The sequence below is a fragment of the Rhododendron vialii genome, chromosome 4a, assembly GCF_030253575.1.
Source record: "Rhododendron vialii isolate Sample 1 chromosome 4a, ASM3025357v1".
NCBI classification, from domain to species: domain Eukaryota; kingdom Viridiplantae; phylum Streptophyta; class Magnoliopsida; order Ericales; family Ericaceae; genus Rhododendron; species Rhododendron vialii.
The window spans coordinates 28584002-28591785 of record NC_080560.1 but is presented as its reverse complement, the minus strand read 5'-3'; positions in this window follow the sequence as shown (position 1 = coordinate 28591785).

The following is a 7784-nucleotide window of genomic DNA, read 5'->3' as shown; positions in this document are numbered from 1 at the left end:
ACCTTCTTGCCTTCTTGTCTTCAGTAGGTATGGAGGTTAAGGCGTAGCGGGACAGTTCTTCGAATTTGGCCGCGTACTGGGTGACCGTCATTGTTCCTTGTTTTAGGTTCAGGAACTCTTGTTCCTTGGCTAAGCGGAGAGGCGTGGGAAAGTACTTGTCGAGAAACAGGGTTTCAAATTCGGCAAAAGTCATGGTGGCTATGTCATGGGTTGCCTCCATCAGATCCCACCAGTAACGGGCTTCTCTTTTCAATTGATAGGTGGTTAAAGCCACACGGTCTCCGTCTTGGGTAATCCCTAAGGTTCTAAGGATCATCTTGACTTCATTCAGCCACATCTCGTCTATGACGGGGTTGGGATCTCCGTGGAAGGTCGGGGGTCGGCGTTTGCAGAATTCATTCATTGCTCGAGTTCGGGTCATTGGTCCGTCGTCGTGGTTTTGGTTCTGGCGGTTGGCATTCAGGGCGGTTATGAATGCTTGCATGATTTGGGTTAGGTCAGGGTTCGCGTTAGAGGGTCCTCCATTATCGTGTCCTAGTCCATTGCGTCGGTTCACCATCTACGAGGGGAAATTGAAATGGGGTGTTTTAGTCTACTTAAACAATTTTCATTTTGCAAATGGTGCTTCTTTTCAAAAGTCAAAAGTAGTTTATCGAGTAGTATGCAACAATACTCTCTTAATAAAAGCAAGCTTTTCACAAATTAGTAGGAAATATAATCATAAGCATAGAGTTCTACTATAATGGCAAGTTGGCAAGCACGAGAATGAGTAGTAACTGAAATAAGCCATTTATTAATCACATAGGAAGAGTACAGCTTAAGAGATTCTTAAATAGACAAAAATGATCCTAGTTTCCGACATCCTACATCCCGAAGGATTACAATTGCTCCTAGGTTGGCCTAAAATATGCCTAATTGGTGTCGTTGGTTTCGGGTCTCGCACATCCTTTAGATTCTCTACCATCTCTCATCCAAAGCTTGGCGTAAACGGCGTTCGTATTCTTTTATGATCGCTGCGAGTACGACGATCACGGCGAGAGCCCAGTACCAAAAGGTGTTGAGACGGTTGCTCTCGGCGAACCACCGTGGCATGCCTATTGTGAGCACCGCACAAAACAAGACGAGGGTGAAGAGTTGTAACCATAGGGTTTGGATTGTTATGGTTATTTCGGCTCGCTCGATTTCTCGGAATATGGCGTCTTCCGAAAATCCTCGTTGTCGGGTTGCCATGGCTCGGCTTGGTTCGGTTCGGTTCGATAGGATAGGATGGAGATTTGGAGGAGTTAAGATGGTGAGAGGGATGAAGAAATGGAAGTGGTGGTGGGGTATATATAGGGGCCGAAAAGGTGGGTGGAGGAGGGAAAAGATTCGAAATTTAAAATTTGAAATTTGAAGTTTGAAATTTGAATTTTGGAAGTTGAAATTTTTGAAATTTGAAGGTTAGGGGGGTGCGGTTTGCCGCGCCTAATGGGGTTGTGCTCGGCACTCGGTGCTAGGTTCCGCTCTCGTCGTTTAAGAGGCGTGAAAAATGTTTATCCAAGAACAAGCCGCAAGGTTTACTAACACCAAAAATGTTTTCGAGTTTCTAAGTCCCATATTTGATTCTTGATTTAAGTCATCATCCAATTGTTCGGGAATTTCCAGCTCGGCGGTACTGCCAATTTTCGCGCCTAGCTTTAATCCGAGGATTGTTTTGACAGAATTCCACCCAATTTGGGACGGTAAATTTAAACTCAATTCACATTTGTGCAACGGTAAATCTATCTCATGGTTCTACCCATTCTACCCATGGCCGAGGTTTTGAGCCTAAAGCTCTGATACCAAGTTGTAACGCCCTGAATTTTGGGAACGTTAAATAGGCAATTTCATTGAAAAACTAAATGGAGTCTAGCTCAATATTACAGAATATTCTCCAAAGAATAATCTTATTCAACAAAAGGAGGGTAGACTAGGGTTCTATCTACTGCTCCGCTTCTTCCTCCATCCTGGCCAGCTCCTCGGCTCCAAAAGTCTCCAAGGTGTAGAGTTCACCCTGTTCGTCTATAAGATCTGACACATTATACCAGCGTCGCCACCGATATAATATGTCAGGGTCACCAAAGGTAACGCCGTGAGCTACAAAGCTTAATAGAATAATCCTATACCCACCAACCCTTAACTTACAAATAGCAGGTCATAGATATAACACACAACTCATGATTGTCACATAACTCATGCATAAATGAATAACAATGACACATCCACATTCCGTATCTTCCTAGCGTTGGTGTCCGTGATTTTCTGAGTTTCTCCTACGCGACATCTCGTAAATCGTGTCTCCATTTTCCACATTTCATAACCAATTCATTATTTTGGAAATCCATTTTTAACACACCCAACCTCGGTTCCGCCGTTCTGATCTCCCGAGTATCCTCACAATGGTTCCGCCGCACCGGGTTTCCATTGGCACACAATTTGCATTGGCTCCTCTCCGCGGATAACCAAGCCATACCTCACCATGGTTCCGCCGGTACGGGTTCCCATGGGAACGCACACAACCTCACAATGGTTCCGCTATTCCGGATTCCCATTGGAACACACACAAAACTCACATCACACAATGGGCTACCATGTCCGACCACATTGCGGTTTCCAAAACATTTCACCATCTTCAAAAACATGTCTTTTTTATTAACCGCACCCTAGGTGTCATGTTTCTATTTTCTCGATTTTCATGTCTCGTTTTCATGCATAGACTCCGCGGTAGGATTTTTTACATAAATCATTCATTGTAATCTTGAAACTATACTAGCAAGATCATCCAATTCTATATTAATAATTATGCTCATAACCATCTCAAATATCAAACACGAATGCTTCTAATCAAACGATAAAGTCTTGACTTTTGAAAATCGTTCTTTCTTCCTTTTTGGGAAATTCTAACAACATATGTTTTTCCGGAAAATAAAGTCGATATGTTTAACATACTCCCATTCCTTTTCATCTTTTTAGGAAAAACACCTTTCAAGTTTCTTATGCATTTCTCAACATACAAGCATCATACATTTACATTTAGAGTTTAACGGCTAAGAGAACGTTTATGTATACTTAGAGATAGGAGTTAAGATTATCCTACGTTATACATAGAAATAGTGAGTAAGATTAATCTACCTTGATCCGAAACTAGTCGGGGCCGAATAAGCTAGTTGGAGGATTTCTACGGGCGGTGAAATTCGCAAATCTGGACCAAACTTTGGATGGCAGTAACTCGGTCAATATTTGGTCGAATATAATCGTTCTTGGTCGAAATTGAAGCTCTCGAAGTGCTCTACAACTTTCGTGAAGGAAGATGATCTTAGAAACTACTTTAAGTAGGAGAAAAATGGTGATAAAGGAAGAGACAGTATGCTGTCTGGAAATGGAAATCCGAGATTTTTACTGAATTTCGGATGCCAATATCTTTGTCATTTTCTCACCGATTGGGGTGGTTCTTGGGTCTAACTTGAAGGTCTCGAAGTGCTCTACAACGTTCCCGAAGGGAGTTGGTTCTAAAAACTACTCTAAGCAGGAGAAAAATGGAGATTTGTGAAGGGCAGTAGGCTGTCTGGAAATGAAAATGGTTTCTAGAGAGAAGTGAGAGCAAATGAGTGAAGGTGTGAGTTGAAACTTGAAGTTAGTTTGCTATTTATAGGAAAAAATCTTGGCTCCCTCTCCCTCCATATGGCCGGCCCCCCTCCCTCTCCCTTTTCCCATGGATTTTGCTCAATTGAGTCGTCATTTCAAGCCTTTCAATCAAGTCGTAGCTTTCCATGACTTGTCTTTTCCAATTTAGGCCAAATCTTAGGCCATCATGAAGGGTTTTTGACTTGTCAAGTCTATGGGTTGCTTGCAAGAAAGAATATAATCATGGGCTAGCTTTGTATATTGGAAGACTAGAATGGGTTGGCATGTAGTAAATAGGCTTAGGGTTATTAAGGTTGCTTGTGTAAGTGTCCAAAACACAATCACACACTCCACCTCCCTCTCCCATTCGGCCTTTTTCTCTCTCTCTCTCTCTCTCTCTCTCTCTCTCTCCCTCCACATCCCCCCCTCCCCCCCCGTGTTCTATGTATAGACATATATAGGTATATAAGTACATGTATATATTCATCTAGGAAAGTAAAACCTAAGATAGTTAGGCTTAAGGCTAGGACATAGGTGTGCATGCATGCATGGCTAGTCTTGCTTCTTTTGGAAGCAAAATGATGGGATTCTTTGTATGACTTGTCTTATCATGCTTATTGGCAAGTCAAAGGTGTAATATCCAAGGGATAAAAATTCCCCTAACAATTATGGTCCAAGGGGTGAAGGAATATTGGTCATAATTAGGGTTTGAAATGACTAAACATAGGAATAAAATGATTACTCCTATGGTCTAATGGTTCAATAGGGTTCGGAGGGTTTCATAAGGCTCAAAGACGGTCAAAAAGATCCATCTAGGATTAGGGAATTGTAACTAGGTGAATCGGTGGTCTGGTTCCTCCAACTAATCGGTTGGGAGCTAACTCTAATTGCCACGTAGGACTCTTAGTCAAGAAGAATATTTTTAAGGACTTAAATCTAATTATGGCGGATTATAGAAATTAAAAACAAATATTAAAAGCAAATCCAAGTAATAAATTCAAATTTTTTTAACGAAATTTTTATTTACTGAAAATCAGGGTCGTTACACAAATAATCCCGAATAAAATGCCAACACAATAATTTAGTACTGTAACACCAAGGCCTTAGTGTGATCGGGTTATTTAACCGGATGTGAGAACGTCCTTTGAAATTTGGGAATCTGGCAGTCGAATGAAAAATGAGGATTGTGGCTTAGAAACTTTGAAGGAAAATACCATTACAGTCAACTGTATATCCAACTTTATATGGATATAAGTGATGACACATGTCCCGTTGATTTACTTTTTCGGGGTATATTTTTTATGTACCTAGTATTGCTCCATAAGGAAAGGGTAACATTAATGATAAGCAAGGTAAAATTCCTCAATAAGTGAGAAAAGTTGCTGGAAACGCATGAGAAGAAATTTGAAATGATGTAAAATGTCTTTAAAAATGTGCGATAAACTTCAAAACTCTGCATAGCTTGGCATTGGTGTGAGACAAGGTATGCAGTATGAGTATATTGGGGTTCCAATGATTAGTAATAGGCTTAGGGCTGAAGACCGCAAGGCTTTATTAGAGAAAATCTGAACCACAGTTCAATCTAGATCGACCGATAGACTGTCATATGGAGGTAGAGCTCAGATGATGGATTCTGTGCTATTTAGCATCCAAGTGTGTTGGAGTTCTATGTTTGTTATCCCTCAAAAAGTGTTAAAAAGAAAAGAAAAGGTGGGGAGTACTCTTATTAAGGCAGGCATTCTTCTGGTTTGAACCTCAGTGAAAACCCCTGTAGCCAAGGTAAGTTGGGATTCCGTTTGTTTGCCTAGGGGTCTTGGTTTTAGGAAGTTAAAGGATTGGAATAAGGCTTCAGTGGGATGGCATATCTAGGCTATCTGCAAAAACACACTCTCTATCGTCAAGTGGATCCACACTTATTATTATGTTATAAAAAAAAAACAGTGCATTTGGCGCATGAAACCTCCTAGCATTGCTTCTTGAACAGTTAAGCAAAAAATTTAGGTTCAGACACCCTTGTTTAGCCTTGGATCAACTATGAGGTGGGGAATTGGCATGACCTGGTTAGACAATTGGCATCCTCTATAGGCTCTATATTTCAGAAGTTTGAAGCATCTAAATTCTGCAGGTAGGGTCCTCTCTAATAAATTAAATTTAAGAATATTATTCATCAAGGGGCTTGGAGATGGCCCAGATCAAGAAGCCTAGTCACAAGGGAAATAATAGAGCATACTCCTATCTCCTTAAAACTTGATCAATGTGACTCGGTTAATTTGACCCTACACCCATCTGGTTGTTCCACATGTGCGTTCTTGTGATCTTAATTTGGAATTTAAAGTCGAACTTAAGGTTTAGTCATTCTCCTAAACTTAATTTTGAACTGTAAGTCTAGACTTGGCAATGATATAATTGTGTTTGCGTAGGATAAGTAACAAGTTTAGACAAATAAGTTTAGGAGAATGCATGATCTGAACTTATTTGTAAATAAGATCTAAAATAAGGTAAGATCCTAAAATAAGATCGCAAGAACGCACCTACATCTTCTTGAAATGCCTTTAGAATGGCTGCTCCTATGGTGCCATGGGCAAAAGTGATTTTGGTTTGCCAACCATTTTAAAGAAAGTGTATTATAAGGACAGATTACTGCAACAGGGTCTAGTTCTAGACTCTCGGAGCCATGATCTCTTGTTTTTCACTTGTCCTTATTCTGGTAGAAATTGGAGCGCATAGAACTGCAGAGTTGTGGTTTGCTCAAGGGTCCCCTTACTTTACCGGAAGAAACTGAATGGGTTCGTGCATCACTGTGGGGGTATGAAGCGGCACCACATTGTCTTTATAAGTTCTCTATGGCTGCAACATTATAGTAATACATTACCACCTAAGGATAAAGGATCGAATGGAGTAGAAGGATTTTCCAATAGATTAGTCTGGAGGTTAGTGAAATCATCTGCAGAAATGACTTTGAAGTCTGGAAAAGCATCGCCTACCCGCCCTACTGGAAACATATAAAGAAAGTCTGATGAGAATTGGCGCCTTCAGTGGAAAATCTTCGATAACGTGCTTTCTGGGTCTCTGAGTTTATCATGCTTTTCCTAGAAATAGCTTTGTATTTTTTAAATCAGATTTGATTGTTCTGTTTAGGTCTTGCCAGTGTTTTGGCAGCTTTTACTTGACAGTGTTGCTCCTTTGCTTTCTTTTCCAGTTTGTAATTGGTTGCTTTTAATAGAAGCTTTAGTTACCAAAACAAAGAAGGAAAAAAAAGGTATGCAGTGTCCTTGTTATGTTTTCAAGGATTTTTAGACAGGCCATTCTCCTCACATATTAAAATAAGTACTCCCTCCGTCTCTTTTTAAGTGTCCTGCTTCGTAACTCCAACTTATTAAAAAGACATCATCATTACACCTTTCACATCAACTTTTTCCTTCACTTTTCCTACTTACCCATCATCATTACACTTTTACTTACTAACTTTTCAAAATAAAATCTATTTTTAGGGACACAATAGACAATACACCAACTTTTACCCCCCTAACTTTACAAAATGGACACTTATTAAGAGACAGCCCAAAATAGAATACTGGACACAAAAAAAGGGACGGAGGGAGTATAATTTAACAAAAACAACTTGACTATTATCATTAGTCTGAAAACAATATATATATATATATATATATATATATATATATATATATATATATATATATATATAAATCTTCAGGTAAGGACCTTATATGCGGACCTCTCCATTTCTCGCCTTTCCTGATCTGATTTCGATGATCCGAGCCGCTCAATATGATCAAAACGTGATTTTAAGGGTACCCGCGAGAAATCTTCAAAAAAAATGACTGAAAAGGGCTTGATTTGAATAGTTTTTTTTAACTGTTTAATAAAAAAATGTTTGAAACTGTTCAGATGAAGCCTTTCCCAATAATTTTTTTTGACGATTTCTCGCGGAGACCCTTAAAATCACGTTCTGATCATATTGAGTGGCTTGGATCATCGAAATCCGATCGGGATCAATGAGGTCCTTATAAGAAGGGAACTCATATATATATGAGTTAGGTTCCGGTGAAGGATCCCTCATTTTATTAAAATGCGGGACTCCCTTTCCCGATTGAATTTCGATGATCCGAGCCGCTCAAAGT